Raw genomic sequence first — 23,867 nt, 5'->3', positions numbered from 1 at the left:
AGACACTAAAACAAAGGCCATGGAGGAACGCTTACTGACTTGCTCTCTGGCTTAACTCAACTATCTTTCTCAGGATCAAACCCAGAGCCTCAAAACCACTCTAGCGAGCACCAGCCTTCTCTCTCACAGCCTGGGCCGCCGCCCAGGGGATAGATAGGCCCTCCCACGTCGCCCAGCTATGCAATGGAAGCAGGTCCTCAGTTGAGGGTCTTTCTTCCTGGGTATGTATGGATTTATGGCAGTTGTCAAAAACCATGAGCGTGCCCATCACTGTCTTTCTTCTAGAAATCATGTTAGTTCTATTACCTTTCTTTCAGCGTATCGAGATTTAGGGCCTAGTGCCGCAGCCCGGTGGGAGAGTGCTTGCCTAGACCCTGAGGCTTGCTGCCCAGCACCACAAAAACAAGTAAAGTATTTCAATTTAAATAGACTTCAACTTTAATGTAATGAAACCAAACACTTTAAAGTATTTCTTTTAGACTTACTGTCACTGCTATTAACATTATATACTTCCAAAGGTCAATGTAAATGTATTGCACATTTTGACAATTAAAACCACAGTGAGGGGTTGAGGATTTAGCTCAGTGGTAGAGCGCTTGCCTAGGAAGCGCAAGGCCCTGGGTTCGGTCCCCAGCTCCGAAAAAAAGAACCAAAAAAAAAGAAAAAGAAAAAGAAAAAAAAACCCACAGTGAACTGCCTTCAAAAGGTTATTTGGAGGGCTGGGGATTTAGCTCAGTGGTAGAGCGCTTGCCTAGCAAGCACAAGGCCCTGGGTTCGGTCCCCAGCTCCGCAAAAAAAAAAAAAAAAAAAAAAAAAAAACCTAAAACTAAAACAATTTTAAGGGGCTGGGGATTTAGCTCAGTGATAGAGCGCTTACCTAGGAAGCGCAAGGCCCTGGGTTCGGTCCCCAGCTCCGAAAAAAAAAGAACCAAAAAAAAAAAAAAAATGTTTAAAAGGTTATTTGGGTGTGATGGTCCACACTTGTGATCCCACACTCACGAGGCTTGTGTTCCAAGTACCCGAAATTAAGATCAGTCTCAGCTACAGAGTGAAGGTGGAGAGGGAGACGTGGCACAGTACTTAGGAGCACCTAGCATTCTTGCAGTGATCTGGGGTTCGGTTCCCAGCACCCACACGATTCACAATCATCTCTATCTCCAGTTCCAAGGGACCTGACACCATGTTCTGACTTCGAAGGCACCAGACACACATGTGTACATATATACGTGGAGGTAAAACATTCATGGGAATAAAATACACAGTATTTTTTTAAAATTGCTTATTTTTTAAGGCAGAAATTTAAAATCCAATAAAATATGTAACTCTATAAATCGAAAGCCTACTAAAAGTCTCTGTAAGTTATCACTGGACATCATATTTGCCCAATATCTACTAAGAAGACCTCTGAGGAACATGGCCAGGACGCAATGCCAGGACCTTTGGCCTGCCATGTCAGAACCTGCTTCCTCTAAAATACTTCGTCATTCTCCAGAGTTTGGCTGGGAACAGGAAGTGTTTCTTAGACATTTCAACAACCTCACACAAATATTTACTAACAGTTGATTCCATCCATTCCCCTACTACCTTCTTGCAGAGGGTAAGTTAGCAAAGTTGTGTGATGTGTAGAAAAGATCTTTTCCAAAGTTGGCCTACCCCATGTGCAAGGCAGGCACACACACATTTCCTTCATCTTAACTCGGCCCAATGGGGTTATAGGTCCTGAACTCCTTCCCTCACTTGGACTCAGAGCACTGGAAGCTATCACTCACAGTCCCCCATGCCAAGAGAAAGAACAGTTGTGAGCCCAGACAAGCTCAGCCGCGGGGCTGTGTCTATGCTCCTAAGTGTTTAGGTGGAATCCACATACTGTAAACTTGGTCTCTGAGTGTGTCATTCCCCTTAAAAGACAACGCAGAGCTGAGCAACCATCACTGCCATCTGATTGCAAAGCCCTGTCATGGCCTCAGAGAGCAGTCCTATTCCCACTGGCAAGTGCTCCCATTCCCACCTCCATCCAAGGTGCTGGGGTTCACGATTATCTATGGATTTGCCTGTTTGGGACAACAACAACAACAACAACAACAACAACAACAACAAGCCAACCAGAAAGGGATAGGGCTATGCGTCAGTATAGAGTACTTGCTCGGACACAAGGCCCTGGCTCAATCTTTAGCAATGATACAAAAATAAAAACACCTTGCTTTGTCCTTGAGCCTCCTGCACGTGTTCTCCGTTTTCTTGTTTTTAGGGATGCTGGAGACCAAATAAATCCAAGACCTCACTCGTGTTGAGCAAAATGTCTACCACCAAGCTACATCCACCGGCTGTAAGAGTGTTTTAGAATATTTCCTTCCTTCCTTCCCTCCTTTGCTGTTGTGGCTCTAAAGCAGGGTCTCCCTCTACAGCCCAGCTTGCTCTGAACTGTCTCACCTTCTTGAGACCTGGAAGTAGAGGGGTGTGCCGCGTGTCTGGCTCTGAAGCGACTTACGTCATGGAAACACATCCACTGGGAAGAACGCGAGCATCAACAGAAATGACACAGAGATGCACTCAAGCAACATCTCTGTGTGACGGCTGCAGCCAGCACTACTGGGTGACATCACACACTCATTCCATCCTTGCCAACACCTCTTTTAAAATTCTGTTGAAGACCAGTTAATGTCAGACTTCTGAGGTCATTTCCATTAGCCCTTTCCATCAAAGATCAGACACCAGACGACCCAGACTGATTAATACTCTAACACGGTTAACAGATATGAGGCCATGACTGTTGTCCATGTAGTCAAAGGAAGAGTGAAGTGGGTGGGAAGAAAAGGGAAGGGAATAAATTTCTCACCATAAAAATATTCTTCAAAATAGCATTAGATTTTGGGGTGTGTTTGGTTGGTTTGTGGTTTTTGAGAATATAGAAGCCCAAGCTCATCTTAAACTCTAAATTCTTCTGTCCCAGCCTCCTTATAGTGCTGGAATTACAGGCGTGCACACCAAAAATGGAGCTTTAAGATGAAGCCTATACAGTAATCATATACGACCCACCACTGGAGGATGTGAGACAAGATTATGCAGAACTCCATAAACAAATTCTGCAATTTCCAGTGATTCCATAATTAAATCAAAGTAAATGAATCTTAAATGAGGCTTAGGTTACACTCGATGGCACACAGCTTTAACCCCAAGACTGAAAAGGCAAAGGCAGATCTGTCCACAGGCTTGAGGCCAACCAACACAGTGACTTCCTCCAGGCCAGTGAGACTCGTCTTTCAAAAAGTAAAAGAGGAGAGCACAAGAGATCATTTTAGAAAGACACTGTCCTAAGAAAGTCTGAAAGGAAAATGCAATTCACATGAAAAAAAAATTAAAACTAGCCCAGACAACCCACACTGTTCACTCACGGATGCTGTGGGAAATGAGACAGGAAAGGCAAGAGGAAGCAGACTGCAAGAGGCCTGTGGGAGTCAGTGTTACATGTGACTGGACTGAGCTAAACACTGCTGACATAGCAGGTAACACACCCTTCCAGAACACCTGTTTCTAGGTCAGAGCAGCACTCCCATCAGCAGGCTGGAGGAGACCATTCGCAGCAACATCGTAAACAGCAGAGCAGGGAGGAAAGGTGAAAGAAGGCTACAGAGCCTGTCAGCCAATTCCCAGAATAAACTGACTTGTGTGTGTGTGTGTGTGTGTGTGTGTGTGTGTGTGTGTGTGTGTGGTGTTTGTGTGTGTTGTTGCTTCTATTCTCCAGAGAACTTGACAGACCCCAAAGGTCACGCTAAACAACTCAGAACTCCCCCAGCACAGCAGGGCACTCCGAGAGGGCTTTAGCTTATAATGCATAGGAGAGTCAGAGCAGGGTAGAGTAATATGCAACAGGAGACAAGACTCAGAGCAAAAGGCCTCAAGGCAAAAAGAGCAGTTACTACTGCAATAGTAGGCCAAGCAGGGCCTGGTGTAAAGTGTCGGCAGCAAAACTAGACCACAGGGTCTTGATTACTTAATACTCTGCAATCCTTCACAGAAAGCCTGTGTCTGGCACATTCCAAGCTCTGTATCATGCTTCTGATAAAGACGTATCTTCTTATTGGACATGGAGACACTCAGAATTTTAGCATTCAGGGACAGCCAAGGCTACATACCAATACCTGACTCAACAAACAAACAAACAAACAAACTTAAAAAGAAATCTCTTTTCTGAACTTCCTAAGAAAAGAAAAAAGGTTGGGATTATACGCGTTAGTGGATTTAGAAGAACAGTGTTGAGGGGCCAGCAAGACAGCTCAGAAAGTAAACGTGCCGTAGATAGGAGCTTATCACAAAGCAGGACAACCTGAGTTCAATCTGGGACCCCTCTGTTAGATAAGGAGAACCAATCCCAAAAGCCAGTCTACAAGAATGGTGGCAGTCCAACACGTGCCTGTACATACACACAAATAAATACAAGTTTATTTCTTTGAAGAAAGTTTAAAAAGGAAAACAACTTTACTTCCATTCAGTAAAGCAAGCCATGGCCAGGCACGGTGGCATATTCCTTTAAGCACAACACTCAGGAGGCAGAGGCAGAGGATCTCTGTGAGTTCCAGGCGGGCTAGGCACAGAACGTGTGCCTTTGGTAAAAACCACATAACAAGAGCACTGCTTTCACTCGGAGTGGCTTCCTCCCAATGCTACATGCAGTCCCTAGGAACCTACCTACTACAGGTCGGAAGTGTCACTCCCACAACTTAGTTCTCACTAAAAAGCCCAAGCTGGAGTCTCCTTTTCAGAGCTTTTATTTCCCAAAGATGATGTGGAGAGCTGCTACCCAGAAGAGTCCAGCATGTCATTGTAAGTGGTGGCTCCCTGTGTGTACCACCTTTAGTGATGCCATAGTCCTCTGGGGAAAATAAATTCAGAAAGAGCCACTGGAATTCAAAGTGGCAATCAATCAGTATCATTACAAAGGTGTCTAAGACGGCTCTGAGGCTAGTAATAGCTGTTTTGATGTTCAGTGTGGCCGGCTCTTTTAAAAACGTATTTCAGGGGGTTGGGGATTTAGCTCAGTGGTAGAGCGCTTGCCTAGGAAGCGCAAGGCCCTGGGTTCGGTCCCCAGCTCTGAAAAAAAGAACCAAAAAAAAAAAAAAAAAAAAAAACGTATTTCAGTCCTCACTAGATGAATATTGTCCATTTTTTGGTTTGGTTTGGTTTTATCAGGTGTCCACATGGAGGTTGGCTTTGAACTTACTTTGCCGCTGAGGATGATCGTGAGCTCCAGATGCTGGGATTCCAACCCCACCACAGCACACCAGGCTTTGGTAGATAAACACTGAGGCGAAGGAGCTCAGCATCTCTGTCCTCCACTGTAGCTACGTCTGCACAACTACTAACCAAGGCAGACTGACTCCAGACTCCAAACTCGGTTTAACTGTTTACTAGATTGCCTCCTAGTGAAGGCAATTAGTGCTGTCTTGGAGGACAGCTAGGAGTAAAGAGAGAAGAGAGTAGGTAACATTTTAAGACCCGCACTGAAGAATGCCCAGGAATTAACCAAATAGGCAAGGCCCTCGGGGTGGAATGCTGGGCACTATCAGCAGGGTGACTCAGTATCAACATTTTAAAAAGCACAAAGAGGTCTAGAGAGATGGCTCAGTGGTTAAGAGCACTGGGTGCTCTCCCAGAAGACCCAGATTTGAGTCCCAGCGCTGATATGGTGGATCAAGCCATCTGTGACTCCAGTTCCAGAGGACCTGGTGCCCTCCTATATCCTTCACAGGTACTGCATACACAAGTGCACAGGCATTCATACAGGCAAAAAACACAGTGGATATAAAATAAACGTTTAAAATAGATCTACTATAATCTATATATCTAACTATATCACCCTTTGGAATATACCCATCTTCCTATAGAAATATTTGCTCATCTGTGTTCATTGTTGATATATTCATAATAGCCAGAAATTGGACACAGCCTATATAACCATCAATTAATGAACAAATAATGAAAATGTGATACGTTTACAAAATGAAATATGATTTGGCTATTAAGAAAAATTAAAATATGAAATTTGCAGTTAGTGGATGAAGCTAAAATCCAATCATCCTGAATGAGGTAACCCAGACCCAAAAACAGAGACGCTGCGTGTTTCCTCCTTGGTGTGGATGTCGGCCTTTAAGCTTTAGATACACGTGTTTAACTCAGATGTTAGGCAGCTAGTAAGGAACAAAGGGAAGGGGTAGTGTCTTCCAAGGAAGAGGAAAGAGTGTACAGTGTTATAAACTGTAATGGGAAGATTAAAAAACTTAAATGGGGAGGAGGAAGAGCAGGCAGGTTAAAGGACGAAATGTGGAGGTGAGACAACCAACACTAAGGGCCTTTGGAATGCCATATGGAGACCTACTACTGCAGAAGCTTCCCAAAATATACAAAAGGAATTTAAAAGGAGCCATGTAATGGGGGAGACAGCAACAAATGCCACCAAGTAAAACCTCCAGTGCCAGGAATGGGTTATCTTGTTGAGTCATAGTCCCATAGACTCCTGCCCCAAACATCACAGGCCATTGCTAGGGCTATTGGCTACCCTCCACAATGTGAATGGTAAGGCCAGGACTGAAACGCCGCTTATTTATGCCAGGCTTCTCTAGCCTGGAGAAATGAAGACATTACCCAAGTCAGAGCTTCACCCACACTGACCAGCACATATAGTGTTGGATGGTTCTTTGTACACTACAAAAAAAAAAAAAAAAAAAAGGTATTCATCAATGTCATCCAGCTACAAAACTTGCAAGCTAAAACAGTGACCTGCCCACAAGATATACTGGCACAATGGTGGCACAAATGTTATGGAAGTAACCAACCACTGTGTGATTGGATTAGGCCCATACTATGGGATGGAAGCTATCCCTGACACTGCTAAAGTGACCAAGAACCTGAGACTAGACAGGCCACAGGAGGAAACCTACTACTATTCTGCTAAATGAATGTAGCAATAAAATGACTCCTAATAAGATATTGCTACACCAGTGTATCACTCAACCCTCATCAGAAAGGTGTCTTCTTGTAGCCGATAGTAATTAACAGACGCCCACGACTGGACATGTGTAGTGAGAGATTCTGAGCATTCAGTCCTAACTGTGAGGTCTCTATCACACCTTCTCCCCTCAGGGCTCAGGGATCTATGTGAAAGAGGTGGCAGGAAGACTCTGAGAGCCAGGGGTGGTGAATGGAGTCTCCTAGAGACAGGACTGATGTACAAATGGTACACACAACTTGCATAAGTTCAAGACATACAAAATCCCAGCACTGAAAGGAGTAAGCAGACACAAAGCCCTACCCTTAACCAAGAAGCTATCTGCAACTGACCATGCTGGGTTTTCTCTAATGCAGTGACTTTGCGTATTTTCTTTTTCTTTTTTCTTTTCTATTTTTCGGAGTTGGGGACCGAACCCAGGGCCTTGCACTTGCTAGGCAAGCGCTCTACCACTGAGCTAAATCCCCAGCCCCGACTTTGGGTATTTTCAAGCACTCTCCAAACAGGCCCCAGGCTCGGGAACAGCTAGCCAACACAAACTGGACCCCTTGATGGATGTGTGTGTGTGTGTGTGTGTGTGTGTGTGTGTGTGTGTGTGTGTGTGTGTATGTGTGTGTGTGTGTTCTGTTTGATTTTTGGTTGATTTATTTGGCTAGAAAATGAAAGAACATGAGTTGAACGGGTAGGGAAGTGGAAAAGATCTGAGAGAGTTGAAGGACAGCAAGGTGTATCATCAGAATATATCGTATGAAAATTTTAAGCCAATAAACACAGAAGATGTAGAGGAATACTGAGAACAGCAGGAGCTGATGTTTAAACATTGAGAAACTGTGTGTTCTGGGATGACGCTAAATGCTTTTATAAAAATAATGTTGCTTCATATTAAAAGTTCTATCATCATCACTTCAGTGTGGGAACAGTGAGGCTTAAGGAACATACGTAGTTTTATTCAAGGTTATGGTCATGAAACACATGGAGTAAGCTGAAGTGAAGGTGTCTGGCACAGTCCAAACTAGCTCTACCAGGTAGCTGAATGCTGTGTGGTCTCCAGTAGAGCTGAGAATCCCTGAGACACAATGTTACAACATACCACAATATCACCACTATTTTCACCAGTAGAACTTGCTGAGAGCTCGCTATGAGACTATGTTCATCCGAGCCACACAATCCGGGAATGGGTACCACTATTCTCACTCTTTTTTTTTTTTTTTTTTTTTCCGGAGCTGGGGACCGAACCCAGGGCCTTGTGCTTCCTAGGTAAGCGCTCTACCACTGAGCTAAATCCCCAACCCACTATTCTCACTCTTACAGAGGGACAGAGAACACGAGAGATGAGTTAAGTCAGCCCACATTTCTCAAATAGAAACTGATTCAACCTGATTCAAAAGCTGGTCTTTCTGGTTTGGACAGAGAATAAAGAAAGTGAAAGAGAAGATGGAATTTGAGGAAGAGTCAAGGTCTAAGTCCAGTGAACTTTCAGCCTCCCAATGCCATCATGGTGCTTACAAAATGACTGTGGTAAATGGGAGGAAGAAACAGAAGGGGGTACTCTGACGTGCGCCCTTGAGTCCACAGACCCAGAAGAATACACAATCGTGGATGCTGCCGATTTGAATCTGTTTCTCCAGGAGAAACGTCAAAGTGCATCAAGAAGCCGGGATCACTGACACAGAAGCACCGGACGGAAGGAGCAACCGCAACAAGTGTCTTCCCAAAGGAAGGGGAGAACTGACCAAACGCAACAGCGTCATGTCCGACAGTGAAGACAGAAAGTTTTATCTGGAACACTGTAAATGAATTCTTGAATTTAAAAAAAGAGTATCTACAACTGCTTAAAATGTAGGCCACTCGAGAACAGTGAAGAGAAGTAATGAGCAAAGAAGTCAGCAGGGAGCTGGAAGTGCAAGCCAGGGGGACACTGTTTGGAAGGAAAAGGAAAATTTGAAGGTGGTGGTGACAAGCAGAGTGAGACTTTCAGAGAGGTGGGCTTGGCTTACGGTATGGCAAGGTCTTCCCAGTGAGGCTGAGCTGCAGATCAGGGGCGGACGAAAAACAACCCCAAGTCTGGTAGTGACTAAGAGAGGCACAAGATTGGGCTGTGTCAACTTTTTCTTTAGCTGTTGAGGATCACATCCTTCCCTTATTGTCCTTTTTCTTTTCCTTTTTTCTTCTTTGCAAGCAGGCCCAGCAGAACTCCTGAAGCTGAGGTAAGCTGGCTGAAGAATAAGTCCTGTAACAACACTGACATACTTACTAACCTTAAGTGCCCTGCGGACTCCACAGCCCACAAAAACACAGGCTGGGTGGAATCTTCAAGGTTAACAGGGTTGAGTGCTTAGGCTAGGACAGGGCCACTCTGCTTCCCCAGAGGCATAGAGCACATACGGAGGCAGGCTGCACTGTTGGCCACTTCTCTGTTGGCCTTGCAGCTAATCTCAAAAGCCTTCCCTATCTGTACTCCAGCATGGAGACACCCGCCTTTCATCACAGACCTGTGGAGGACAGCCAGTTTCCCCAGTGGGAAACTTGTATAAGGAAGACCGTAGGCTTGAATTAGACCTTACTCTCCAATATTAGGAGACCTCTCACTAGGAGGTGCCGGGTCTCAGTGAAGCTTGTTCATATTACGCTGTGAGCACTATAACTGTCTTTGCATGAACATTGTATGAAATGACACTTTGGCTATCCCCATCTCTACCATGTGCAACAACAGTTTGAATGTCACCCAAAGACTCAGGTCGCACACTGATAAAGAGTCTCGGGGCCTTTAAAATGGAACAAAGGGCCTAGCAATCTTCATTCCATCCCAGGGACCCCCACGGTGGAGGAGGGACCAACTACTGTAAGTGGTGCTCTGACCCCACAGGCACAATCCATCAATTAATCAATGTAGTAAAAATTTTAATGAAGGCAGGCATAATGACCCATGCCTTTAATCCCAACACTCAGGAGAATGAGGCACGCCGAGCTCTTAAGCTCAAAGCCAACCTGGTCTACATATATAGTTCCAGGTCTGATAGGGCTACCTTGCCAAAGCCAAAACCAAAACCAAACCACCACCACCACCACCACCACCACCACCAAAGGATCCTATGTGCCCTGATCCCAATTCCCTTGATGGTCAGCTAGCGAAATGACAAAGTAGTATGCTTTTTTTTTTTATTTTTTTATTAAAAATAAAAACTTGGCTGGGGAGCAACTCAGTGGCAGACAGCATTTGCCTAGAATGCTCAAGATGGCATGTTAGGTCACCAGCAACAAACACACACATACAAGTCAGAATGGTGGGTGTATTGTGTACACCCCCCTTTGGTGTATTTTAAGTGCCCACTGAAGAGTTTCACCTTTTAGATACCCAAAGTTGACACCTCCAGCAAAGTGAAAGACGAGAGAAAAAACTGGAGTGCAGGTACTGATCGTCCTTACGTCCAAAGTACAAACAGCACACTTAACAGGCAGAGGGGTTATATTTTAAAATACACAAGGGATTTCAACCCTGGGGACTTGGAAGCAGAAGAAAGGCAAACAGGAAAATCACACTGAAAGCCCCAAGGAGGCAGAAAGGGAGGACATGATTTATTCAGCACCTGCCCAGGCACTGGAGAGTCAAAATGCTCAGCTCCCAAAGGCTCAAAGTCCACCCAGGAAGGTGGACAGGGGCAACAACAGAAGTGGACAACAACAGCAATCACCATTCCACTACAGAGCACAGACTTTGTGATGTGAATGTCTGGGTTCAGATCCCAACTCAGCTGTGTGACTGGACAAGGGACTTCACAGTCTTTGTTCCAATGACCTCATCTACAAAAAGAGCCGTTATAAGTCTCGCTGTTTCTTCACTGGTGCTAACTAACTCGTTCAGTAGGCACGAAAACTAGCTAAGTTCCTCTGTGGAAGTACTTAGCACACGTGACATGTCACCTCGCTATGCTGTCAAAGGGATGGACTTATGCAAACGGAAGGTCAGGAAAATACTAGCTGAGAAACTGACACCTATGTTCCAAACACAAAATCAAATACAAAGCAAGTGTGTAAAGAGAAAGTGTGTCCAGCAGACAGAATGTTTACAAAGTCCTATGCTAAAAATGAGCACAGCACGTTAGGAAAGACCAGGGAACCCGAGACGCCCAGAGGAGAGCGGGAGGCTGGAAGACCCCATGGGCTGCTCAACTTGTGCTTCAGTCTGATCAGAGCAAGGTAATACAGGGCAAGAGCTGTTTCTCTGTCTTTCTTTTTTAGGTCATTCTGCTAAAATGTGAAGCCAGCTGTGACCAAGGGAGATGACACAAGTCTGAGGAAAGTGGGGAAAGATTCAGAAGAAACAGCCATTCGGCACAGACAAATGAAATCAACTACAGACAAATGAGAAGACTCTCAGAGAGAACAACAAGCACAGATGTGGCAAGAGCTCATGAATTAGTAATAGAACAAATGAATATGATTAAGTCATTTCTCTGGGACTAGAGCAGGACCACAGAGAAAGGGCAGCACTGTGCACCCACAGCTGGATCTGCACGGCATGAGAGAGGGACAAAGATGTGGGAGCAGTGAGGACACTCGTGACTCACTGAGTGACCAACTATGGTGTCCATATGCGACAGAGTAATGCCAGAAAGAATGTCACCAACTGGTAGTCAGACACAATTCAAGTGGCTGGTGGCTCCTGTGAACTACGAGACTGTCTTAGCAAATCACATAACTAAAACGTGTGTGTGTGTGTGTGTGTGTGTGTGTGTGTGTGTGTGTCTATGCACGTGTGAGTGCAGAAGTCCTGAGACCAGAAGTGGGTGTCAGACCCCCTGGAGGTACAGGGACAGATGGCTGCACATCATCAAGTGGGTGCCCCAAGTGCTTTTCTTTCTGGGGTGGAGTCTGGGAGTAAATTATTGGAAAGAAATCAGAAGACATGGCTCAAACAAGAACAATCAAGTTGGGGAGCAGCACATGGGCACGACATGGAACACCTAAAACCCCATAATCTAGAGGAAGACTAGGGGACCTAGTGCAGCTGGAGCGATTGAGTACAGACACCCTGGCTCAAAAAACTAAAGGAGAAATAAAAGATCACATCAGAATGAGATCAGGACATTGGGCAAAGGACGTTCGTTCACAGACACCAAAGACCCATGAGGCCAAGGACGAAGGAGAGAGATACTTACAAAGGACGGAAGTTCATTTTCGTTACCCCCACCCCCATCCCACCCACACACCTTTTCTTTTTGAGACAGGATCTCACTGTGTATCTCTGGCTGCCCTGGAACTCTATGCAGACCAGGTAGATAGACATGCCTGCCTCTGCCTCACAAGTGCTGAGACTAAAGGTGTGTGCCCCACACCCAGCTTCATTACATTCATAAATGTGACACCTAGGAATGTTTTAAAGTGCGAAGAATCAAACTGCTGTGTTACTTGGGGGTGGGGTGGGGTGGGGGAGGGTGTTTCTGACAAACAATGTTCAAGAACTTGCCTGACAGCAGTAGTGCTAACTAAACTGATACAAAGTCCATTGAAGAAAGCCCTTCCCACTCTCCTCTCTCTGGTCTCACTATATACTGTCCAGGAGGAGCTCCAACTCCTGACCTACTGTCCCCATACTCCAGATGGTGTCACCTTGCCCAGCTGAGAAACATCCTTACCTGGGGTCTTAGTGTCTTGTCCTGTCCCGTGAAAACACCCGGACAAGAGCAACTAATGGGAGCAAGGGTTGGTTCTGGCTCACGTTCAAGCTACAGCCCATCCTAGTAGGGAACTGGAGCCAGCAGGAGCTTGAAGCATCCAGTGGATGCTTCCTACTGTTCCGCTCACTCTCCATCCCACACAGCCCAGGACCCCTTGCTGAGGAAACAGCCCTCCCTACAGCAAGATGGATCAATTAAACAAGATAATCCCCCAAGGGCATGCCCACAGGCCCATTTCCCAAGTGATTGAGGCTACATTCTGTCAAGTTTACAATTAACACTAACCATCACACCTGAGGATCATTTACCACAACTAAAAAGCAAACACCACGCATAATGATAAAAACTAAAGGACAGACAACAAACCCGGGCCAGGAGAAGAGCTTTCTAGATTACCTATTTGAAGACAGACTAGTATTCACAAAACTACACAAAGGCATCTTAAATGCAACAGTAAGAACAAAAAACTTAATTTACAAATGAGATCGTGAAGTAGCTTAGCTGGTAAAGGTGTGTGTTTGAATCCATGTAAAGTCAGAGGGACTCCCATAGTCCCCTGACCCCCTCAGTTACTATGTCTCACACATACACACATACATAAACACACACACACACACACACACACACACACACACACACACACACACACACACACACACACGGGAAAGAGCGGAGGGTAGGAGAGAGTAGGGGGGATAGTTGAGACAAGCCTAAAGAGAGTATGGGTGGAAGGCCTAAGCATGGTGGGGCATGCTTTCAAAATGGAATTGTTAGGACATCAAAATGAGCTCTAACAGGTAAATGTTGGGAACAGGGTGACTGGAACAAATTAATTAAGTGTTCAGGGGATGTCATTCTCTGTGACTCAAAGGCCTGTGAGCGCACCAGTCATTGCTGGAAACACGCCTATGCACCTGGACTTCAGTAGCAGTCCGGGTGATTTCCATGAACATTAAAGTTTAGAAGTGCTTAACTGAATGGTATTTTTAGGGAAGCTTTTGTTCAACGTAAACATCATAGCTACTGCAGAGATCCAAGTCACCATCTGCTGACGATCACAGTCTGCTCAGAAGACACTGTCACCTATAATGGTCATGAGTTGGCTATACACTGTAAGGTAGTGGAAATTAAAATGCCTTTAATGGCAGCGCTGGAGATGCAGAAGCAGTCTGGTCTACAAAGAGCTGTAGGACAGTAAGGACTACATAGAGAAACTGTCTTTAAAACAAAAAACAAAAAACAGTGAAGGACAAACACAAAAATAAGTCACATATGTCATATACTGCAAGCCCACTTCCAGTGGGTGGATAAACAATAAACAAGTTATTAGGACAACTGTTAACCAATCCTTTGTAAGTCTGACTCTTATCTTCCCCAATGGACAACCATTTCACAGGAATTCCAAACTTAAACACTAGGCAGTGTGTGGCGGTCTGTGCCTGTAGATCCAGCTACTTATGGGGCAGGCAGAGGCATGCAGGCTGCTGAGTCCAAGGGTTACACAGGCAGCACAGCAAAACTCTTACCTCTTTAGATGATTGACAGGTAGGTAGGTAGGTAGGTAGATGGATGGATAAATAGATAGATAGACAGACAGACAGACAGCTAGATGGATAGACAGACAGACAGCTAGATGGATAGACAGACAGACAGCTAGATGGATAGACAGATAGGCAGACAAGGTTTAGTACCTGCAATTTCTCTACTTGTATGGCTGAGGCAGGGGGATCACAAGTTTATGGCCAATCTGATCAGTACAGCAGATCTGTCATGTGAGGGACAAAGGAAGGGAGACAGCTTTAACAAGCTAGCAGAAAGCTGGAAGATGGTTCCGTGGTTTAAAGTACTTGTTGGTCTTGCCAAGAACTAGGTTTTGACTCCCAGCACTCACTTGACAGCTCAGAAACATCCTAACCCCAGCTGCGGGGGCTCCTCTGACCTCCTCTGACCTCCATGGGCCCCAGGCATACACAGTAGTGCACAACCACACATGCAGGCAAAATATCCACACACAAAAACTTAAGGACTTTTTTAAGCAATCAGAAAATTGGGGATGGCAGAACCAAGCTGCACCAGAATAAAATAAAACCCCAAATGCGGGCCAATGGTGGTATAAGCCTTTAATTTCAGCAGAGGCAGGGAAATTTATGAGTTTGAAGCCAACCTGGTCTACACAGCCCAGGATAGCTAGGGCTACATAGAGAAACCCTGTCTCAAAAAACTGTAAATAAAGATAGATAGATAGATAGATAGATAGATAGATAGATAGATAGATAGATAGATAGATATAGAGAGATAGATAGATCGATCCTCCGAAATCTACCTGTCAATACTTTATACTTTGTGTATACCAAAAAAAGTATGGAAAAACACAAACCAAACTGCTAATAGTGGTTATCTGTGGAGGTTGAAGCGGGCTGCAGTTAAGACCTACATGTCTTTCCTTTGTCAATGAACGGATACAAACAACACTTTCCACATTGTCTTACTTTCCTTTTATTTTAAAATTAGTGCTAAGTATTTGCATACGTGGATATAACAGATATACATTTTCAATGAAACAAAAAGGCTAATATTTCATCAGAATGATATCCTCAGTAGAAAACATGTGTTTCATGAATTCCCCAGGCATTTACTTGACCCCAAATATTATGACATTTAGAAAATACATTCTCGTGTTATCAAAATTTTCCTAAGATTCTTAAAATAAAAACACATCAACTCTGTCCTTTCCAAATGGGCCACCAGATCCAGATTCCAATGGCCAGTCTCAATTCAAGAGTAAACTGACTAAACCTGTCACGATATTTAACAACATAACACAAAATATTGGCCCAAAATGAAGCCCATATGTCCAAACTACGCCTGATAGTAACAGACAGCAACTGTTTAAAAGTCACTGAAGGAAATACAGCAACTTAAATTCATTTCAGTTTCAATTCTGAATCATTTCTCAGTCACTAACCCGGGAAAAAAATGTTTGAGCCGTTTGTCACTCTGACTAATTCCAAATCACTAGGCACAGGCAACTCTGTACACTCATCATGTCTGCTGTGAGCTTGGGGCAGCCTGAGCTACAGTGTCAGGACAGCCTGGGCTAAAGAAAGAGTCTTCCTCTGTGTGTGTGTCTCTCTCTCTGACACACACACACACACACACACACACACACACACACACACACACCTACCTGCAAGAAGAAAGATTTGTCCAGAAAAAAAAAAGGTTCATTTAAGCAGATGGAAAGTCTTGTATATACAACTCAGATACCAACTTAATTCCCTAAACCATCATGGAAAAACGTGGAAACTACTTAAGTCCCTAAAAACATGGAAGGCAAGATTAACAGTAAAATCACATAGTGTGACTCTAATTGGGCTTTTTGCTCCTTTCATGAGGTTAGGCTCTTGTGGATGACTCAGAATATACAATGACAAGTTTCCCTATAGGGTGCACTTGGAAACTCTCAGCTGTTCTAGTGAATCGCAGGACTGAGGTCCTTACCGTTCACACACGTGTACTTCACACCCACCTGCCCATCACTGTCCCCAGAACGTCAGTGCACTGTGAGGTCACGAAACCGCCAGCTGTGGAAGTACCCGTCCCTCTCCTACAGTGAGCTCAGAGGTCAGGCTAACAATCAGTACCCATGCTCAAAAGACCCTTAACCACCGTGAGGCCAAAACGAATGAGGCTGGAGTCCCCCCAAATAAAAGATTTCTTGCCTCACACTACACATGCAGCAGCCATTTTTACTACCTCAGAGCACCCTGCTCAGAGCTACAGAGTAACATTCTCACCTGAGCAAGCTAGAACTGGCTGCCAGATGGCTCTCAGTGCCAACGTTCACCTTTTCCAAAAGGTACACAACCTCCTTTGCCTGGTTTGCCAAGAAAGAAGTGTGTTAAAAATAAATAAATAAATAAATAATAAAATCATCAGAAGACTTGTGCAGGCATTCAGAGGTTTTCTTAAGCACATGTAGGTGGTACACGTCTTCAGTCCCAGCACTAGAGGAAGAGGCAGGCAGGGCCACATAGAGAGTTCCGGCACAACTGGGACAAGGGATCCCCATCTCAAGAAACGAAAAACCAAAACTGTCTGTATTTATTTACTGCCCGTGTGTGCCTTAGCACTCCCATTACAAACTGATGAAGGGTTTGCTTGCTTGCTTTGCTTTTTTCTTTGCCTGTGATACTGAAAATGAAACTGGGGTCTTGCACAGGTTAGCAAGCACTAGCTAGCACAGGCTAGCAAGCACTAGCTAGCACAAGCTAGGCAAGCACTAGCCACAATCCTCAGCCCACATGAACTAGCTTCAGATGTCTCATTTGGTGTTGGGTGTGGGGATATATACCTTTAATCCCAGCACTGTAGAAGCAGAGGACAGGAGATCACTGTGAGTTCAAGGCCAGCCTGCTCTATATAGTGAGGATCTTAGGGTGGTTTACTGGATAAGGCCTTGCTACCAGGCCTTATGACTTAGGTTTGATCCCTGAGATCCATATAACAGAGGAAGAGAATCGATACCTGCAAACTGGCCTGACTTACAAACCCACATACATACTAATAATGATGTAATTTTTTTTAAAAGCACAGAGTATTTTAGAAGAATTCAGAGTGATGAGGAGAAAGTATCAGTAGATGGAAGATAGTTTCTTAGATATGATTACCAATAATTCATAAGAGAAAAAAATGAAAGGGCTGAAGAGATGGCTCAGTGGTCAAAACATTTGTTTCTTTTAAAGATGTGAATTCTGCTCCCAGCAACCACAACTGCCAGTTCCTGACCACCAGTAACTCCAGCTTCCAGAGGACCCAACTCCCCTTTTGGCCTCCACAGAAACCTGCACACACATGCACACACATGTGCATATATAGACAAGCAGTCTCACACACACACACACACACACACACACACAGAGAGAGAGAGAGAGAGAGACAGAGACAGAGACAGAGACAGAGAGACAGACAGAGAAATTAAAACATTTTAAAAGAGAAAACAGAGAAACTGGAATTCAGAATAAAAACTCTTGCTCACACAGTGGGAGAGAGGGCTCGGTGGTTAGGAGCGCATGCTGCATTTTCAGAGAAAAGTGAGTTCAGTTCCCAGCACCCATGTCAGGTGGTTCACAACCGCTAGGTACTCTAGCTGCTGGGGAGATTTCGGGGTCGTTGAGTACTTGGACTCATGGTATTTGCCCATACATACACATAAATAAAAATAAATTTATATTATGTATAAATTTTAGAAAAATATTTACTCATAAAAAGACACCTTTGCGAGGACAAAAATATAATACACATATTTGTGAAACACTTTGTGATAAAGGACTTAAACCATAATAAAAGAATCTGCAAAACTTGGCAAGTTCATTCCTTTAAAATGGATCAAGTCGGGGTTGGGGATTTAGTTCAGTGGTAGAGCGCTTGTCTAGCAAGCGCAAGGCCCTGGGTTCGGTCCTCAGCTCCGGAAAAAAAAAAAAAAAGAATAAAATGGATCAAGTCGGAAGGTATGTCTGAATGCCAGAGTCTATGCTTAACAGGTTCAAAGCCCTAGGCTCAATTTCTAGCACCACAAAAAATAATCAAAAGTTTCTTTCTTTAAATAGGTCAGAAAAAAATTGTATGGACACCTACCAATGTTGATATTCAGTTGGCAAATAAGTACATAAAAAGATATTCATATCACTAGTCCATAGGAAAGTGCAAACTAACACTGGGAAATAGCATGTACAACCACCACTAAAATTTAGAAGCGGATCAGCCAGCGGGCTCAGCAGAAAGGCTTTTGCTGCCATGACTGACAACCTGAGTTTGAGCCCCTGCCCCTAAGCCCCTTGTGTCTAGGAAAAACCGAACTGACTCTTGACAAGTTGTCCTCTAACATACACATACTTACTATGGCACATGCGCAGATGTGGACACACACATAAATGAAATTTTTTTTTAATTTAAACATCATCACCACCAGCATCAAGTGATGGGTATGGATTTTTGTGTACCTGAGCCTGTCGTGAGAATGTCAGTTCTTTAAACATAAATGTAAGCATAAGCCTACCAATCCCATGGCCTACCCATCCACTCCACTCCAACAACCCCATGACCTACCCATCCACTCCACTCCTGGGAAACTTTATTTGCATCAGCTACAGCCTAGAAAGGACCCAGGTGAGGAGGTGAGTAGAGCCGGTTGCACCCTAGGATTACTCAGCAGAAAAAGGTAGAACTTCTATACACATGAGAACAATGGATGAATCACAAGACAGAGGCAAACATCAATGACTATTTATCTGGCAGTGGAGCACAGTGGGACTAAATGCAGACAACATTAAGAAACTTTTGGTAATAATTGTTCTATATCTTGAGATGTGCTCATTAAATGGGCTTATATGTTATAAAATATTTTTTCTCATTTTGGTTTTACCAAGACAAAGTTTTCTTTGTGTAGGCCTGACTGTCCTGGAATTCACTATGTATACCAGGCTGGCCTCAAACTCAAGAGATCTGCTGCTGTGTGCCACCACTGCCTGACTAAAATATCAACTAATATACTAAAAATGGTTTAATTTTATGGTATGCAAATTATACCAATAAGATTAAGAATATTAAAATAGCCAAGCATGGTGGAACATATCTGTAATTCCAGCCCTTGAGAGGCCAAACAGAATACACACACACACACACACACACACACACACACACACACACACACACACGTAGAATAAAGAATAAAGCAAGAGATACTTGAGGTCAGCACTATGGAAGATAAAGAGAGTTGAGTCTCAGTGCCCAGGTCTATGGGAGCTGAGATCTACCTGCCTTTGACATCATCACACGTCATTAAGCTCATTAACCTCCATGTGCCTCAGTCCCACCTCCTGTTTAAAAACAGAGAAATCCTTCAGACGCTCTGGTGTCTGTTTAAAAGAAAAGACTACACAGCCAGTTCCGTCATCTTTACCAAGGCACACCACCAAGAATATACAATGACACCAAAACCAAGTATTAGCACATCTTAGTCAAAAATGGCTCCCTAGAGCTGCAAGATGCAGTCAGAATGCCTCAGTCACTCTGACCCCATCCCATCTACAGGACAACAGCCTGTACCGCTCCCCCATCTAAATTCCCCACCCCTTCTTAAAATTACATTTACTTAGTGTGGTGGTCAGAACTTGGGGTAGTTTGTTTTTTCCCAATGCCGTGTGGGTCCTCAGACTTGAACTCAGGTCACCAAGTGGCCTTCCAAATCTGCCTGTGCCCATACTCTCCAAAGTCCAATTCTCATATTTTTATTTTTAAGAATGGTCTCTAAAATCACCTACAAGCCCAGTAAAACCACTTATTTCTAAACCCAGTGTTCTCTCTGCGCCAGCCAGGTGGCCCGGCTTGTAAAGGTTCTTGTTGCAAACCAGATGCTGGGGACCAGAGCACTAAACACCTGTTCACCTCCCTCGCACCTTCAGTCTTGGCTTTTTTGGTGTCAAGGCAGGGTTTCTCTGTGTAGCTCTGGCTTTCCCGGAACTTGCTCTGTAGACCAGGCTGGCCTCGAACTCAGAGATCTGCCTGCCTCTGTGTCCAATACTGAGATTAGTCGAGTGCACAACTCCACCCTGCATCACCATGCCCAGTATTTTGTTTGTTTTTTATTTTTTAAATGAAATGCAGACTAGCAAGTCAAAAAGCTATTTTTAGGTAGATGTTGTTATGCTTTTAATTCTATCATTTGCGAGGTGCAGGCAGAGGCAGGCAGACCTCTGTGAGTTCAAGGCCTACCTGGTCTACAGAGTTAGTTCCAAGACAGCCAGGACCACACAGAGAAATCTTGTCTAGAAAAACAAAACAACAAATACGCCCCACTATTTTTAAAAGCAAACACTGTAACACAGTACAGTGCAAAGACACACAATTTGATACACATCAGGAAAAGATGACCTTTACTTTCTATAGTCAAACTATTACACTTCTCTGAGAGCAGTGGACTGTGTGTATAATCATCCCAAATCCGAGCTTAGGTGTTTCTGAGGTGTTCCTTGGTCCACATTGTTTTCTTACTTAATGAGGGCTACAGTCAAGTCCAGAGATTAAACAGGCTGAGTGCTAGCAGGAACTGCTGGTTCCTCATGGTTTTAATTCTGAATATTAAGTAACTGTATTCAGAAACCTTGTACCTCAAGTCTCATGATTCCTGCATTCAGTTATGCAGTGACTCCTGAATTGTTACCCATGACCTGGACGAAGGTCTATCCTAGTCTTCATCTTGCTTGTCTGTGAGAACAGGATGGTCACAGGCTGCAAGTCCCTCTTGGTGCAGGCTGGCCCAAACTGGTAGGATGTAAGATCGCTGCCAAAATGGCTCCCAGATAACCCTTGCCTCTGATGTAATGCTGTCTGCATGCACACAGCACACACTCTGGAGTCCTGACAAGTGACAGCTACCACACGGACGCCTAGAAAACATTATTTTTGGGGGGGGGGGGTGTCCAAACTCCTGGAAAAATCAGAAAGAAAGAAAAAAAGAGCATTCCTCTCTTTATTACTAATCTACTGCTCCACTTACAGAATAAAGGCTGAAAAGTTTGAATTAGAGCTTATCTCCCGCTTCTCCTATTGGCTGGTCTCCTTCATGGCTCAACCAGTGTGCCATCTTCTTACCAGTTCCACAATTCCAAGAGGGCAAAGGGGCCAATTCTAGGGGTAAAATTCAGTAACATCCCATCTAGGGACAGGAAGATGGAGGGGAGGGGGAGGAGGAGCAAGAGGAAGAGGAGGAAGAGGAAGAGGAGGAAGAGGAGGAGGAGGAGGAAGAGGGAGAGGAAGAGGAAGAAAAGGAGGAGGTGGGGAGGAGGAGATGGAACAAGTGTTTGGCTATTTTGTCTTCATGGACTTTCTGGTGTTTATGGAACTTTTTAACCATATATATGGGGAGTAATAAAATTAAATCCCATGAGCCTCCCATGGCCAGCAGCCGACTTAGCCCAATTTCAGTCCTTCATCCCCCCAGCAGATTCCAGACATCCTGTCACCCATGCCATTCAGTATACACTTTTTTTTTTTTCATCTTTTTTTTTTTTTTTTCCGGAGCTGGGGACCGAACCCAGGGCCTTGCACTTGCTAGGCAAGCGCTCTACCGCTGAGCTAAATCCCCAACCCCTCAGTATACACTTCTAAAGGTAAGAGTGTTAACAGAACTGTCCCACCTAGAAAGAAAAGGAGCTGCCAGTCAATAGTAAATCTCCCACATTGTCTATCACATAATTTTTTAGGAACTGGTTTGTTCTGAACCACAGTTTAGGATCACCGCAGGATTGCAGTGATCTCCTTCCTCCTGCTCCACAATGTCTTAGTGAGACTTCTAGGTGTAGGCCAAGGGCATCTGCCTTTCTCCTAGTAAAGAAAACACCCCTTCAAATTCCCAGCAACGCTGTCTGCAATTCCCCACGAGCTGTTGGCACATTCTAAAAAGCATGTGCTCCAGTGCCGTGGGTGCTTCCTTCAGCCCTGAGCTGCCACGTGTACACTCGCTGCTCGGGGGTTTCTACCTTTCCTTCACACACGGAAAGCACGCTGGCCCGCTGTAAGTTTCCCGGAGAGTTCAACATTTCACTTTATGTTGCTGCGTTTGTCAGCCTCCCCTTTTAAGTGAGTTACTTTCTTTTTTAGCATTCATGAACTAAGGCATAGTAGTGCGTACACAAACCAAAAGAAATGGGAGCAAATTGCTAAGAGTTCAACAGCAGTTTTTCTTCTGGGTTGTTTGGTTGGTTGGGTTTTAGGGGTTGGTTCTTTGCTTGCTTGTTTTTGAGACGGGGTCTCACTGTTTAGCTCAGGCTGGCCTTGAACTCAGAGACCCCAGTCCTCTGCCTCCCAGATGGAGGCACTAAAGGCATGTGCCATCACTCAAGTTTAATTGTTCTCTTAGTCACAAGGGGATGAGATCAGAAAGTAGGCATTAATCATGTCGAATCCAACCCATTGCTAGACAGTAACATAAATGCAGATGTACATGTGTATCAGCAGGGTCGTCTCCCTTCCTCCTCAGAATAAACCAACAGACACAGGCGAAAAAGTTAAAAGGAAAGTGTTATTTTGGGTGATGGGAAACTGAACCTAGGGCCTTGCACAACTAAGCACAAGGTTTATGCTAAACTACATCTCCAGTCCCCAGAAGGAATTCTTTTTTGGGACAGATAGCATCTCATCACTGCATCTAAGGCCCAGCGGCTAGTTACCATGGATTTCAGCAGGACAAACAGAATGAAAACCCTTCTAATTGCCCACTTCCTTGGACTGAGCAGTAGGGACAAGTATCACCATCTGCCCTTGAGGGATTTACCTGAGCAGGTAAAACAATACACCAAAGCACTCAGGCCACAGTGAAGGTCTACAAATAAGCACTGGACTGAATGTGTTAACCAGGTAAAAGTAGTACAGTCCGAAAAAAGTGAGTCAGCAAGTGCCAAGTAAGAGAAAGGGAACTTTAAAAAACTATTAGTAGGGCTAGAAGGATGGTCCCACAGCCAAAAGCACTGTCTGTTCTTACAGAATACTATGTCCGCAGCTCACAACTAGCTCCAGGGGATCAGAAGCTTTCTCCCAGTCACACATACATGCAGATACCCACATATAGACACACACATACATGTGAATAAAAAGCATTTTTAATTATTAGTAGAAAATACTTATGAAGAAAAAGAGTAAGAGAGAGGGGAAGGCACACCACATAGAGAACAGCCTTGGACGTTGAAGGCAAAGTTGAGTCAGGAGGAACAAACTAAACTCTAGAAAGCAGAAACTATGACTCTCCTCTTGATCCTAATGTGTGGGACAGGAACACTAACACTCAGAAATGTGTGGCAGAGAGCGAGAAGCAGTGGTGTACACTTATAACCCAGCACTTGGGAAACCTGGGCAGGAGGACCTCATGCTCAGGTCAGCCTGGGCTACATAGTGAAGCCCTGTCGCAAAACAATGAAAGCGGGGTTGGGGATTTAGCTCAGTGGTAGAGCACTTGCCTAGAAAGCGCAGGGCCCTGGGTTCGGTCCCCAGCTCCAGAAAAACAAAAAACAAAAAACAAAAACAAACAAACAAACAAAAAAACAATGAAAGCATTAACTACTAAAATAAATGTCTAGAAATCCCATTTGTTTCCATTGTCACTAATTTTACATTGCCACTTTCTAAAAGAT

The 23,867-nt window shown here is 44.4% G+C and overlaps 1 protein-coding gene across 2 annotated transcripts in view; it reads right to left on the bottom strand.

Moving 5' to 3' along the window:
* The window catches only part of Sik3 (SIK family kinase 3), a 211,128-nt gene that overhangs the window by 161,173 nt on the left and 26,088 nt on the right, over positions 1-23,867 (bottom strand).

Source organism: Rattus norvegicus, chromosome 8 (assembly GCF_021556685.1).
Source record: "Rattus norvegicus strain SHRSP/BbbUtx chromosome 8, alternate assembly SHRSP_T2T, whole genome shotgun sequence".
Lineage (NCBI taxonomy): Eukaryota > Metazoa > Chordata > Mammalia > Rodentia > Muridae > Rattus > Rattus norvegicus.
The sequence above is the reverse complement of the archived record's forward strand: the minus strand, read 5'-3'. Positions and strand labels throughout refer to the sequence as shown.